Consider the following 15,419-nt stretch of genomic DNA (forward strand, 5'->3'; position numbering starts at 1 on the left):
AACTATTGTAAGGATGGTGCAGGGCCAGGCTGCGTTTTGTTCTGCTGTGCATAGGGTCGCTAAGAGTTAGAACCTACTCGATGGCATCTAACAACAACAATGTTAAGAGATGATTATATACATATTTTATTGCAGTATAAGGTGTAGTGAATATATTTCTTATTAATTCCTTAAAATGGATCCCCAAATGAAATTTATGTCTATAATTATACTCCAATCTAAAAATATTTAGTTCTATAATGTTCATCAAAAAGAAATATAGGACATTGTCAATTTAATCACACTTTTATGAACATTGCCTAATAAAATTTTATGAAATGCTTAAAAAAATTAGGCTAGGTGTTTTGGGTGGTAAATAGACACACTCATGTAATGTTTGACCATTGGGATTTATTAGACAGGGAAACATGCAAGAATTGTTATAATGTATGTAACAAATTCCATTAATGTAAAGACTGAGGATCCTTAAGGAGAATTGGAATATGCCATAGAATCCTTCAGGATACATTCTGAAACTGTAATTAAGATGGTTTTGGACTGCAGGTAATAAAGATTAAAAAAACTGTGGCATTAACAAAGTAGAGTTTTGATTTACTTTCTTTGTGAAAGAAATACAGGATAGGTTGACTGAAGTTGATTTGATTTCTTCTGCTTAGTAATTGTTATTTAGTTATTACTATTATTTTGGTGAAATTATACAGAGGCAAGATACACTATTTCAACAATTTCTCCACTTACATGCCAATGAAATTGGTTACATTTTTTAAATTGTGATATCATTTTCCATGATTATCCTTTTCTGAATTATTCCATGACAATTAAACTAACTGCGGCTTAAATTTCCCATCCAATGTTTTGAGTTGCTGGTTGTGAATTGCATATCACATGGATAATTCTTTAAAAGAATACTCAAAGCAGAGGTAACTTAATGATTAATATAATCTCTTTTTTGGTTCAAAGAAGACTTCAGGGAATATTTTTGGTTTAAGATTTAAAGATTATCTCAAGGCAAATTTTCTTGTGCTCACAAAAATAAGTTGAGTGTTTTTATATCAGCAATAAGAAATGAAATTAAGAAAAAAAATCCTCTTTACAGTAGTATCTATTACGGATTGAACTGTGTCCCCCAAAAATATCTGTCAACTTAGCTGGGCCATGACTCACAGTATTGTGTGATTGTCCACCATTTTATGTTATTTCCCTATGTGTTGTAAATCCTATCATTATAATGTAATAAGATGGATTAACGGCAGTTATATTGATGAGATCTATATAAGATTACATAGTGTCTTAAGCCAATCACTTTTGAGATATAAAAGAGAGAAGCAAGTAGAGACAAGCAGACATCATACCATAAAGAAAGCAGTGCCAGGAGCAAAGTACATCCTTTGGGCCCAGGGTTCCTGCACTGAGATGCCCCCAGACCAAGGGAAGACTGATGCATCACAAGGACCTTCCTCCAGAGCTGACAAACAGAAAACCTTCCCCTGGACCTGGCGCCCTGAATGTGGACTTCTAGCCTATTGGACTGTGAAATGATAAACTTCTTTTTGTTAAAGCCATCTGCTTGTGGTATTTCTGTTATAGCAGCACTAGATGAGCAAGACAGCATCTAAAGGAATAAAATTCCTGGGAATAATTTTAGCCAAGGAAGTGAAAGACTTGTACACAGAAAGCTTTTAAACAGTACTAAAAGAAATTAATCAAAAAACCAAACCAAACCCATTGCCGCCGAGTCAATTCTGACTCATACCAACTCTAGATGACCTAAATAAATGGAAGGACATCTAATGTTCATGGATTGGAAGACTCAATATTTTCAAGACATCAATACTACCTAAAGAAATTTTTAAATTCAAGGAAATCTCCCTCATAATTCCAACAGCCTTCTTTACAGAAATGGAAAAGTCAATCTTCAAAAAATATGAAACTGCCAAGGGCCCCAAATAGCCTAAGCAATCTTGACAAAAAAAGACCAGAGAAGAAAAACTCACACCTCAGATCTCTTGACTCCCATTCTTATGATATGATCATGGTCACAGGGCCGCTTTTGAAGCTCTGGGCAATTTATCTGAGATCTAGAAAAGCACCAAAGGCGAAAGGCAAAAGAGAGTTTGGCTTTCAGTTAAATCATCTCATTTCCTGCATATCTCAATTAATTACATAACTAGTATCTTATAGGCCACCCACCTTAATTTTCAAAGAATGCTAAGAAATGTAATTTTTTAAATCTAAGACTATTGATTTCCCTGTAAATGTAAGGCCTAATACTTAGGTGAAAGGCAGAGAAAATACAATGAAGGCAACTGGAAGTCTACAATTTCAACTATACTTCCTTCTCTTTAAGCATGTTTCCAAGTGGTGGAATTTCCTCCTCCCACAAGAACACAGCTCCTTGAAACTTTGTGTAGAAAGAAACAGTTGATAATATTTCCTCAGAAAGGCTGTATGATAATGGCTTAGAGCTCATAGATTTTCAAGCCATTCCTTCAAATTTTTATACTTTTTTTTTTCATGTTCATCACTGATTTTACCAATTTGCCTGTCTGAAATTCTTTCTGGGACAAACTCAAGAGTCTTACTGCTAGGGTGGTTTTACAAACAAAATTTTATAAAGTGGGTTGTTTCAATCAACAAAAATTCATTGTCTCATAGTTTCTGGAGTCTGAGGTCTGACATCAGGCTTTGACAGAGATCTGTTCTCATATCTCCTGACCTCTAGTAGCTCCAGAAATTCATGGGTTGCTACTGCAGCATCACATGTAATCCTTCATCTCTCTCTCTGTCTCTGGGAATCTTCTCTTTTATAAGAACACCAGTTGGATCCACCCCACTGGAGTATACCCTCGTGTTAACCTTACTGATAACATCTTCATAGACCCTGTTTATAGAGTCACATTAACAAGCATAGCATTCAGGCTCCAACATTTCTTTGTGGGCAACACAATTCAATCCATAATAGGGGAGAACCCTGCTTTACATGCATGTGAATCAAGTTTTAAATGACTTGTTCTGAAATCAATTTTCTAGTGTTCTTGGAGTGAATTCAGATGTCATCTGCAAAGGTATAACTGAAACTTATACCCCAACAGTGTTGCCTATTTTGAAAATCATGATTTAAACAAGAGAGTTTTTACATATTCAAATTATTTCCAACCTGGACTCTTCCCGTTTGGTGATTTGACTCTGGATTACACATTTGTGATTTTTCTCCCCCAAGGACTTGGTCCTATAAATCCTGTCCTATGTGGGTGATTATTCTTGTAGCATCTCTGGAGATGCAGGATCTACTCTCAGGATTGTGACTAAGGTCCCAATGAGTTTAATCACAGAAGTGTCGCAATATGAGTTGCACCAATTAAATGACTCAATAGTATTTCTTGTAGTTCAAATGCAAATAAAGTGTCCAAAGACTGTTACCCTTACCACAGAGAGTATTTATTTACATGAGTAGTTACAGAACTGGGTTTTTCAAGAACTGAAATGATGGACTCAAAGCATAACAAAATATGGACATGAAATTATTTTTCATCCTTCAGGCAAACTGTAGTTCAACTATGCTGTATGAAGTCAGGCCAGTATAAATAAATGACTGAGAATCAAAATCAGGTAATAAGCTATTTCACTTCTAAACCACAAACTGCAAAATATTTCTCTAAACAATTCATAGTTCTCTTTCCCACAAAATTTACTTTTTATTTTTAACCTCTTACTGCTTATTTAACATTTGTTTGTTTTAGGACAAGTTATGCCAGCTATGGAGTTTTTGGCTCTCTTTTATTATAATCATGACTCAGACTTCTTTTTGTTCATAACATTTTTGATATTTGTATTAAAAAAATCTCAGCTATTTAAAAGGTAACAATTTTCTGCAAGACCGAGATGAGATAGGCTTCCTAAAGCATGGAAAGAACTGGCCACAGAGATACATTTCTAGGTCCAGTGATGGTGCGTGTACTATCTTACCGTTTGTGCCCGCAGAGAAGGGACCACAATCCAGAACTTGGACTGAATGACTGTTTCATTATGCAGGTAACCCAGAAAGTGCTTTTATACATGAATCTTCAGAATGGTTTATGTTATGCATGAGTTCTTTGGTAGTGTGAATTGGAAAGTCAGAGTCTTCTCAAAGTTCTCCTGATTCTGATAATCACTCATTAACAGATCCTTTGTGACTGATAAAATATGTGGAGATTGCCTTAATTCTATGAAACTCTTTAGAGTATTTTCATGGTGTAAAGATCTAGAGTACATTCACCTTCTCTAACATCAGTATTCTTAGAAACGAATTTCAAGAGTAAATATTTGTAGAATATTTTAATGGACTGAAACTCCTATGGGATCAATGAAAGTGTTCTGTAAGCACTATTTGTTAATCTGTTAATAATTAGAGAATGATGTAAATCTGTAAACCTTGAATGAGTGATTTTCAAGGACCTAAAAAAAATTTTTTTTTTTGTTTTTAAGATAATGCTTATGAAAGCAAGTAATTACTTCAATTCATAGAGGCGATAGGTTGGGTAAGAAAGGACTGAAATTGATCATTGGATTTAGCAAAGGGAAGGTGTTTTCATAAAGAAGAACAGAGGATTGGGTTGCTTGCTTGAAAAAATGAGTGGAAGGAAAAATTATTTAAACAGTGATAATACTATACTGTATAAATACGAGAGGAAAATTGTTAATGTAGGAATTGGAGGAGACAACTACAAGAGGAAGAGTGAGAAAGAGGATGGGATCTAGTGTACACACAGAGGGTTTGGCCATAAAAACGGAAAAAGCATGTATTGTGAAGAGGAGGTCCAGCACAATTTTGACATCAGATATTGAAATAAATGTCAATAGAGATATTGAGTGTAACTGGATATAGTTACTAGGATTGTTTTAAGAGATAGGATTGGTTAATATTGATATTTATGGTGTTTTTTTTTTTTTTTTTGCGTGTGTGTGTGTGTGTATACACGGTCTTTTTCTTTTTCTTTGGAACCTCTCCTCTCATCTTTTTCATTCCTGCACATTCATCACCAGCAAAAAAGTAACCCGTTTATAAGAAAAAAATGTATCTTTCCATGTTTTCCTCATGTTCATATAATTGTTTTTATCTTGTTTTTTAACATTATTATACATAGTCTTATTTTTTATGCCTATTTCTTTATTGCTCAACTGTACCTTATTAGTACCAATTTCTAAAATTGTGAAATATGTCCATTGCAGATTTGTTATTACTTAAAAAGATCCTGCCATCCTTAGAATGTAGAAAATAATCTCATTTATTAATACGAAAGTGGATATTTAATAAATCTTTATTTTTACATTAAAGTTTACATGTATTTATAATTTATGTTTATGTACAATATTAACTATATATATATATATATATATACAATTTTATTTTCTCCCAGATGGCAAGTTAATGTGGTAACCCCATTTATTTCATAATCTGCTCTTTTCCCATATGTTTCTAGTTATTTGTTTGTCTCTCATTATTCGATAAGATCACTGAGGTTATTGACCATATTTTAATCAGCTTTATAGTCTTAAAATATTGGACAGAGCTGAAACATAATAAATCATATTGCCTATTTGTTGAATGAATAAACAAATTATCTGGAGGTTTCAAAAAGTCACTAGCCATTGTTATATTTACAGGTAAGTTTATCCTGAACTCTGAAATAAGGACACACAGAAGAACATATGGAACAAAGGAACAATGTGACTGAGTTTGTCCTCTTGGGGCTCACTCAGAATCCCCAGGGTCAGAAAATATTATTTCTTGTGTTTTTGCTGATCTACATTGTGACAGTTGTGGGCAATCTCCTCATTGTCATGATTGTGGTGGTCAGTCCAACACTGGATGCTCCTATATACTTCTTTCTTGGCTATTTATCATTTATGGTTGCTGTTTATTCTACTACGGTCACCCCAAATATGATCATAGACTTACTCTATGAGAACAAAACCATTACTTTCCAAGCTTGCCTAATCCAGCTTTTTGTAGAACACTTATTTGGTGGTACTGAGATTTTACTTCTGGTGGTCATGGCCTACGACCGCTACGTGGCTATCTGCAAACCACTACATTATATGATGATCATGAACCAACCGGTGCGTGTTCTGCTGCTAATGGTGACCTGGGTTGGAGGTTTTGTGCATGCAGTACTTCACCTTCTCTTTGTTTACAATCTTCCCTTCTGTGGTTCCAATGTCATTGACCACTTCTGCTGTGACATGTACCCCTTATTAAAACTTGCCTGCACTGACACTTATATCATTGGTCTCACTGTGATTGCCAATGATGGGGCAATATGTGTAGTCATTTTTATACTGTTACTCATCTCCTATGGAGTCATTCTGCAGTTCCTGAGGAACCTTAGTCAGGAAGGGAGGCTCAAAGCCTTATCCACCTGTGGCTCCCACATCACTGTGGTAGTCCTCTTCTTTGTCCCTTGTATTTTTATGTATGTCCTTCCACCTTACCCATTGATAAATTCTTGACGGTGTTTTGCACTGTTTTCACTCCTGTGTTGAACCCCTTAATCTATACTCTGAGAAATGCAGAGATGAAAAATGCCATGAAGAAACTTTGGACCAGAAGAAGAAAATGAGGTCATAGGCACACACATCGCCTACTTTCAATAAAGAATAGTCCATTCCAGGAAAACAAAACATTGAAATCCATTGCTTTAGAGTCAGTTCCAGGAAAGCTGTGTGTAATATTTAATTGTGGTAAATATTTCCTCATGTTACATGACTTGTGATGATGAAAAACATTTATTAGGATACTTCCAATGATTAATTTTTTTCAAGATATATTGTTCAGATTTTCATTTCCTAGGAAAAAAATTCTTTTTTTTGGTGTCAAATTGTTCTGTTGAGTCTATAGATTTATATACAGACTCTTGAAATAAATCTAATCCTTTTTCACAATTAATAGTTCACATTGCTGATTTCAGAAAAATACGTTTTGAAATATGGCATAAACATATGTTTCACTCCATCCCATGCAGAGGTAGTTCATATTACATTAGAAGTTTATATTTTTTATTTTTGTATCTGAAAGATGTTTTACATATGTAGTTTTGTTTGTATTGCTTAGCATGTTAAGGTTTATGAGAAAGAATGCTTCAGAATTCTAAATTAATCCTAAGGAGGTTAAACATACAAAAAGAATGTGAATGATCAAGGCACATAGGCAGAAAAATTACTCAGTCTTACTTATTTTCCCAGTTGGGAAACCATCTTATCTCCTCAAGTGAAGCAGCTTTGTTTGGTGTTATATTTTCATAAAGATGATGAATTTATCTTCCAAGGTCATTTAAAATATCTGATGATAGCATTGTTATTTTTCAATATCCCATCTCCTTCTTGCTCATGGTGTTTCATGGTCTTCTAAAAGGACCTAGACCCTGCCTTTCACATGTAAAATTAGCAAAATGCATAATCAGCGTGCTTCAAGTATTCACTCCAGAACTTGACACCAGGTTAATTTACATGATTTCATTGTCAAGAAAGATGCTGAGTATTTATGCTGTTTCCATTCTCACATCTTTTCTTATGGTAATGCAGATTATTAGGTAACAAGGAAACTGGAATATATCGTTTTATTTGACAAAGCCGTCACTGATTACATCTTTGTGAATATTTCTCCTTTGAATCGGGCTTGAAATATTATCTGCCACTGTTATAGTAGGAAATCTGTGGTCAAAGATATTCATGGTCCCTGCCTCCCCTATTTAGTCTTATATTGTGAGGCCTAGTGCAATGTGGGATTAGGTCCATTTCTCTGGTAAAATATAATGTATGCTTGGCTTTTTATCCTGATATTTATCTCCAGTATTATTAAAGGGGTATTTCTTATACTCTCTCAAACCTTAAGCATAACATTATTCAGCAAATAATACTAAATATTTGGTTGCCCTGAGTTAACATAAACAAATTCTCCACTTTTAGACATTTAGTCAATTTTCAAATTTGTAGTTATATCAAGTGTGAGATAAAAATCCTACTTATTGTCTACTTGTGTTTACTGATTTATAAATTACCTAACGGCAGAAAAGTTAATTACGTATGAGTTCTCTCTTTCTTGCACAATGTCTGGGATATAGAATTCACCCCAGAAGTTTTGTAAATTATTTGTATTCTTGAATTCACAATCTATTGGAATCAGAATTTTTACTGATGAACTCTTCATGTATTAAATATATGTACCAGTTTTCTTTGCTATTTGCTCTAAATGTTTACCTTATCATGTTTTTCACATTGCAATTATGAGTGTTTTTATATATAGATGTTATATTAAAAAATTCTTTTACTTTTTGGTTTCTTCATTTACATGTACTTGGAGAATTCCATTTCCTTTCATTGACTTTATACATTTTAACCTTTTTCTGTTTTGTTTTGTAAATAACTTTTCAAATAATACTGTTTTCAATCCATCTAGGAATTATTTTTATTTGCAGTGACAGAATATCTAAACCTATTTTTTCCATATCAGTAGAATATTCTGCCAGCACAGCTTATTAATTATTTTAAGTACCAATTAAATTTTTTTCTGTTAATATGTCATTTTATACATCTAAAAGAATCGATCTTTTCTTCTTTTTTTTTTTTTTGGTTTATTTCTCTGCCACTAACTCATACTGTTTCAGTAACCAAATATTTCTAATGTTATTTATACCTGGTCCCCCAAAATAGAGAAACCAAACCCACTGCCATCGAGTCTATTCTGACTCATAGCCACTCTATAAGACACAGTAGAACTGCCCCATAGAGTTTTCAAGGAGCAGCTGGTGGATTCAAAATGCTGACTTTTTGATTGGCAGCTGAGCTTTTTGACCACTATACCACACCCTTTTATTTAAGAGCTCTCTTTGGAAAACAATGGATTTTGTTTTTCTTTCAGAAAGTGAACATGGCATTCATTTCACTCAACGACAGAAATGGAAATCTTGCCAGAGGTTCCATTTTATTCTGAAAATTATGCTTAAGAATATGATAGACTTCCCTTGAACCAGATTCTTTGTCCTCTATCTGTATGTACTGTTTTGTTTTTATTAAGGAGTTTTGTTATGCTGCTCAATTTTTTAGTGAATGACCCTCTGACATCACCCACAACATAAAGGGCACTAATAATATTATTTTCTTGTGTCTCTATGAAAGCCCAAAGGTCTTCCACTAGTCTTCAAATAGAGTGCATCTTATCACTGTATCAGGGAATTTTTGAATCCCACCTCTTAATGTTCATAACTGCGTGGTAGTATTAGGCTTCTGCCACTGTCCTCATCTGCATATATTCATAAAATAGACATTTCCACAGTTATCTGAGCACTAGGATTATGGCTTTCTAATGCAAAAACTGTACAGAGAAGACAAAAGAAGAATTGAAACATCTGAATTGTGGTGTTAGCAGAGAATATTTAACATACTATGGCCTGCCTGAAGAATGTAATGAATTAACTTACTCTGAGTATGACCATGTCTAAATTTTATCTCACAAAATTGTGAGAGTATGCTAAGTCAATCCTTGAGGAAAAATGTAAATATATATTTCACTTTTTTCCACATATAGCTATGCCTAACATTTCTCTAATTCTAAAAGTTCATTTGGAAGCAGAACAATACGGAAATTGCATTTAAATTTTGAAAGATTAATGAACTGTTGTTGATATAAGAGAGATTATAATGTTGTAAAAATTAAAATCAAGTAATACTGGCTTGAAAAACACACTCATAAACATAAACTAACCTAAATTCATATACACATTTAAGATCCGGGTGTTTCAGTTAGGATGGTTTTGTTTGCAAATGACAGAAAACTCAACTAAAACCTTTTGAAATATAAAGATATTTATAATTGGCCATAATAACTGTAAACTTCAGGGTTTATATGGCAAGCTTCAGGGTTAGTTGATAACGTGTATCAATTCTGTGTAAAGGAGCCATAGATGCAAATAAAATTTTAGGTCACTAATTTAGGGTTCCAGTTTGAACTCCTAGTCAAGTTGAGTCTTGGTCCAACTGAGAATAAAGTGATTAAGTTAAGAGACACCCTCTTGGATCAGGAGTTAAATCTTCATGTTGTGACTATTCATGAAGGTAATTGCTGATGGTGTTTGAGAAATAGATCATTATGGTTCCAGCTGATTTAGATTCAGGCTTAGATCAACAACATCTACTCCAGTCCAGAACTGCAGAACTGTGATTATCTGCCTTCTCAAGAATTGGAGGGTAAATTTCAGAAACTTACCTAGTCCCAATGTTCTCTGCCTCTGAGCGATAGGGTTTATTGGGTATAGGCCCTCTAAAAGTCAGAGTAAGGCCTTCCTCTGCTAGGAATATGGTTAGGTAAGAGAATCTGAGGCTTGTTCTCCTTTAATTTTGGAATAAATATTATTTAATTTATCTGAAGAATTACTAACATAAAACTCAAAATTTGTTTTATTTTAGAATTTTCTTTTCACATTATAGACATTTCTCATTACTTGGTCGTCTGCTACTTTTTCTTGGCAAGATCTGAGTCTTTTTCTGCTAGGGATTGTCTAGGGAAGAAAAGTGTCCAGGAGAGGTAACTTCATTTGAATTTCTTCCAAATATTCTAACAAACTAATTTATAATGAACTTGCATTGTCTTTTATTTAAAACAGTGATGATGTAAAAAGCCACACACTATGTCTGCACATATAAAGTGGAAGAATTATTCCTGATAGAATGACCCAAGTGATTTCTGAAAACTCAAATTTCTCTCTAGGCTGGAGAGTCTCCTTAACTGGCATCTAATTCTGTAGAGGTTTTCTTTTATATTTTCTGTTGATACACATCTCTCATTGCTTGTGTGAATTTCTGGAAGGTCATGATTTTCTGGAGTGAGATTGGAGAGATGTAGGGGCATTATTCTAATGAGGAAAGAAATGATCCTTCATATGTTTTTTGAATGACTCAGTTGCTGAGAAGCCCTGCTCCTATCTGTGAAAAAGCTTTTCTGGGAAGTTAAATCCCAGTATTTGCCTTGTTAGGCACAGGATTAGTGACTAGGGACATGAGCGTTACCCTAACCTAAATCCTTAGTCAAAGTAAAGTGCTTTTTAGTTGCTTCATTGCAATTGATTAAAAAGAGAAAAATTCAAATAGCTAATTTCAGTGTTTTTTTTGGGCGGGGGGTCATTAAATAACAGGCTTGGCCAGGTTAATTTCCATTAATTTGTCCAGTTTTTACATAGTTATGCAAACATAGCATCTTCATTGTGTTTTGAACACATTTTTCAAAGGTAAGAAAATTCATCTGTTTACTATCTTTGTACTGTAAAAGTTGATATTATTTTTGCATGTCTTCATATTCCAGACATCCACTTTGGAAACATATACACTTCTATGCTTATCTGAAAAAAAAAAATAGGATGGGCAGCTTGTGTGGAAGTATGGAAAGAGTAACCACTTGAAACTATTTGTAGATCCACTGATCAGGCACACATCGTCATGTGTTCTGTGATTGCAGAGAAATAAAAGGTATTTCTCAATGAAAGAAGGCCTGATTTTCAGTACCAAGGACAGGACCCACAAGGTGAGTTTTAAAAACACCTGAAGAGGGTACTCATTAAAAATTTACATGGTATATTGAAATATAGCTAATGTCTTAAATATATTTCATTAGATTAATTCCGAATTTTTTTAAATTAAGCAAGAGAAACACAGAAATTAACCAGAACTTAATAGTCTATTTGGCTTTACTATTTTAGCCTGAAAGACATTTACTGTCCATTTGACAAATAACAAAAGAACATGTTATGCATTGTGAATAAGTCAACAGATTTTTAATCTTGGTTCGTAGGTTATGTGATATATTAGTAAAGATTTATAATTAATTTAAATGTATTTGAACTAAATAATAATAATAATAAAAATAACTCTTTGCCGTCAAGTCCACTGGATTCCAACTCATAGCAACCCTGTAGGACAGAGTAGATCTGCCCAATAGCATTTCCAGGGAGCTGCTAGTGGATTCAAACCGCGGATCTTTAGCTTAACAGCTAAGCTCTTAACCACTGCACCACCAAGTTTCCACATTTGAACTAAAGAATTTAAAACTATCTACTAGATCAAGTGTGTCAGGGTATAAAGAACAAATAACTGTTATGTCTGGAAGCTTGATAAGTGCTTTTATGTGTGAATATTTGAAAATTATGACAACAACCTTGTTAGTATTTATACAAAAGAAATGGGTGATCAGGAAGTGTCTTGTTTACTGCCACTTAGACTTATAAAACTGTAATTGTACTATACAGGTTATTTTTGTTACTATGGTATTTTAATTTCTATTTGTAAAAAAACCATGTTCTTATAAAAATATGTGAAATGATTTCTTTTTCTAGAAAGATGTTAACTTAGTAGTTTAGGTTGAAAGCCTAGTAATAATTTTATCTTTTATCATATCAAATCTTTGAGGACTGAAACTATAGTGACTAGTTTGTATACTCACTTTTTTTTAACCTGTGAATAATTTAGCTGGCCAATAGAATATTTATTTCATTGGAATCCAGCATTGATTATTAGTAAGATTAAGAGCATCAGATCTTGCAGAAAATAAGTAGTTAAAAAAAGTAATTAGATGTAAACTATCTTTACCATTATATTCTTCAACAGCTGTGCCTTTACCAATCTCTAACTTCAAAAATGATATAACTCCTTAATCACCTGGACATATAGAGTGCTCATTACAGCTAGTTTCTAAAAGAAAGCTCAAAATTCTTCTGCATATATTCTCTTCCCTCATCCAAATCAATATAAATGAAATTAGCTTGTCTGCATTTGAGGTTTTTTAATTCACCAATTTCCCCTAACAATCTATAATACTAAAGTTTGTGTTTGTATCTATGTATGTACTATTCTCTCTTATTTGAATTTTTTCCTTAACTGTAAGAGATAGGGACTCTGAGGAATCAATGTCCTTGCTTTTTTTAGTTGTTGTTTTTCCTTTTGAATTTTCTTTTCTTTTCCCATTTTCCTTCCTTTCCTTTCTCTTTTCTTCCTTCTCCTTCTGGGTTCCTCTTCTCTCCACCCATCTTCTCTCCTCCCTTCTTTTCTTTTTCTTTTCCTTTCTTCTCTCTTTTCCCCTTCCTTTCTTTTCATTTTCTTTTTTTTATTCATTATTTTCTAGGATGGGCTTTGTGTTTACTTGCAATGGCTTTCCAAGAAAACTCTGGAGTAAGTCTGGGAAGCCTCAGAGGTTAGCCTTCCAGTACACTTTCACTAGAAGATATCTTTCTAAAGATTTCTTAAGAATGCTATCCCAACTTAACACATTGCTATCCATATTGCTTGTGTATATTGATTTCTTAAATATAATTTCTTTGCTTCCTTATTTGATCTTTTCTTTCATTTTCCACTCTTTAGGTGTCCATCTGATGCATGGGCACAATTTTTTCCTTTTTCCTGCTTAACTTTTATGAATATACATACCATGACATGTAGATATTACTACACATGTACAACAATGTACAGTTTTACCCTGTGCCTAAAAATGGGTGTTTGTGAGTTATAGGTATGTAAGATTCTAAGTGATACACTTATCACTAAATTGACAAAGATCCAGATGATTTGTTTTGATGGAATATCCATAGTGAAACATTCAAGAACAATAATAAAAGCTATTGTTTATTGATTCTTTATCAGGTTCCAGGGAGTGTTCTATGGACTTTACATGCAAAAACACACACAAAATTTAAGAGGTACTATTCAGTATCCTGGAAACCCTGGCAGCATAGTGGTTAAGTGCTATGGCTGCTAATCAAAGGGTCAGCAGTTCGAATCTACCAGGCGCTCCTTGGGACCTCTATGGGGCCGTTCTACTCTGTCCTATAGGGTCTCTATGAGTCGAAATCGACTCTACAGTACTGTGTTTGGTTTGGGGTTTATTTAGTATCTGCATTTTACAAATTTGAAACTGAAGCACAAAGAGGTTTAATAAGTTGCCCAAGTTGACATAGATAGTAAGTGGTGAAGGTGGAATTCCTACACAGACTGTGTTGTTCTGGAGTACACATTATTCATCATTGCTCCGCTCTCTCTCCAAGGAAGTCCTGGGCCTTAGCTTTTCCAGCTAAGACTCGGCAGATGAAGCATTAGCTTGCAGGCTTTTCAGTAAGAGAGAACAAAGGAAAACTTTGATTTCATCAAATGCCCCTAACTGTATCAAGTCAAATCAATAGGTACACACTGAATGAGAGACCTTCACCATTATTTGGTCACTGTAATAATCAAGTCTCAATACTAACTAGCATTTTTAAAATAACAGTGATGAGCTTGGAGACTGTTGTTTAATTATGTAAATAAAAATATTCAGCAGAATAACATAAGGTGGGGTTTCACTGATAGTATCACAGACAATTGGACTGGGAAGGATTCTGAAGTCATCTAATTTAATTATTTTATTTTCCAATGAATAAATTGAGACAGGCTTGTGACTAAATTTAGAAAATTACTAAAACTCATACTTTCTTACACTGAGTTTGAATATATCCTTTGAGTATGCTCCTTTTTGGAATCTACACATTGAAGTCCTAATTTTGACCACTCTCAGTGCCGAAAAAGGATTATATATAAAACCCTCTTCCATTGTCCTCTACCCCTCCTTACAGTGTCAATTTTCTCGCCCATCGCTACCCAGCTCACCTCCAATTAATTTGAAAAATACTAGCTGCTAATGCAGTAATTGGTAATTGTTATGTGTCACTTAGCTTCAGTTCAAAAATGTTTGCTGAAAATGTAGATCGTATTATAAAGGTACTTAACACACATAGAACAACTCTAAGTACTGGCTGTATGTCAATAGAGTATAAAAGTGTGTTAAGAGTTGTGGGAAAAGCAAAGAGGAAATGGAAAGCATTGTGGATCCTTAAGAAGAGATAAACACTCTGTGTCCAATAATTGCTACAGGGAACAATGTACGAAATAATTTTGTGGTTATCTGACACATTTCAAATCCCAGACTCCTCAAATTTAATGAGAAATTCATAAAGACTGAACAACCTTTGAGGCTGGGCAGACAGTACTTCTAATAGTGGAATATCGTAATATTTAGTGAGATATTCATGAAGAGGGGTTATTTTTGGTGCTATGTAGTTCATATTGTGAAGTTACTCACTACAAAAATTACCAACTCTAAATACTCATTCTATGTCAATTTATTTGTTTAGTGTTTATTTTCAACAGCAGAGAAGAAGTTTCTTGAGGGCAGAAATCCTTTCCTTCTCTGTCATTGTTGACTTCGGTGCCAAGCACTCTCGTTTTTTAAAGAAGGATTATTAAATGAATGAATGGCTCTTGGGCCTCTGACTGATTTTCTCTATACAACACCAACTAAGATTTAGAGATAGAATCTCTTATTTGCAGGCTCAAAGCAGTCATCCGAGAAGGGCTAGAATTGTTAA

At 33.9% G+C, this 15,419-nt stretch overlaps 1 pseudogene; it reads left to right on the forward strand.

The window, feature by feature from the left end:
- Nucleotides 1-5,691: 5,691 nt before the first annotated feature.
- On the forward strand, nucleotides 5,692-6,602 carry LOC135232039 (olfactory receptor 4A47-like; annotated as a pseudogene).
- Nucleotides 6,603-15,419: the final 8,817 nt, after the last annotated feature.

The sequence above is a fragment of the Loxodonta africana genome, chromosome 7, assembly GCF_030014295.1.
Source record: "Loxodonta africana isolate mLoxAfr1 chromosome 7, mLoxAfr1.hap2, whole genome shotgun sequence".
Lineage (NCBI taxonomy): Eukaryota > Metazoa > Chordata > Mammalia > Proboscidea > Elephantidae > Loxodonta > Loxodonta africana.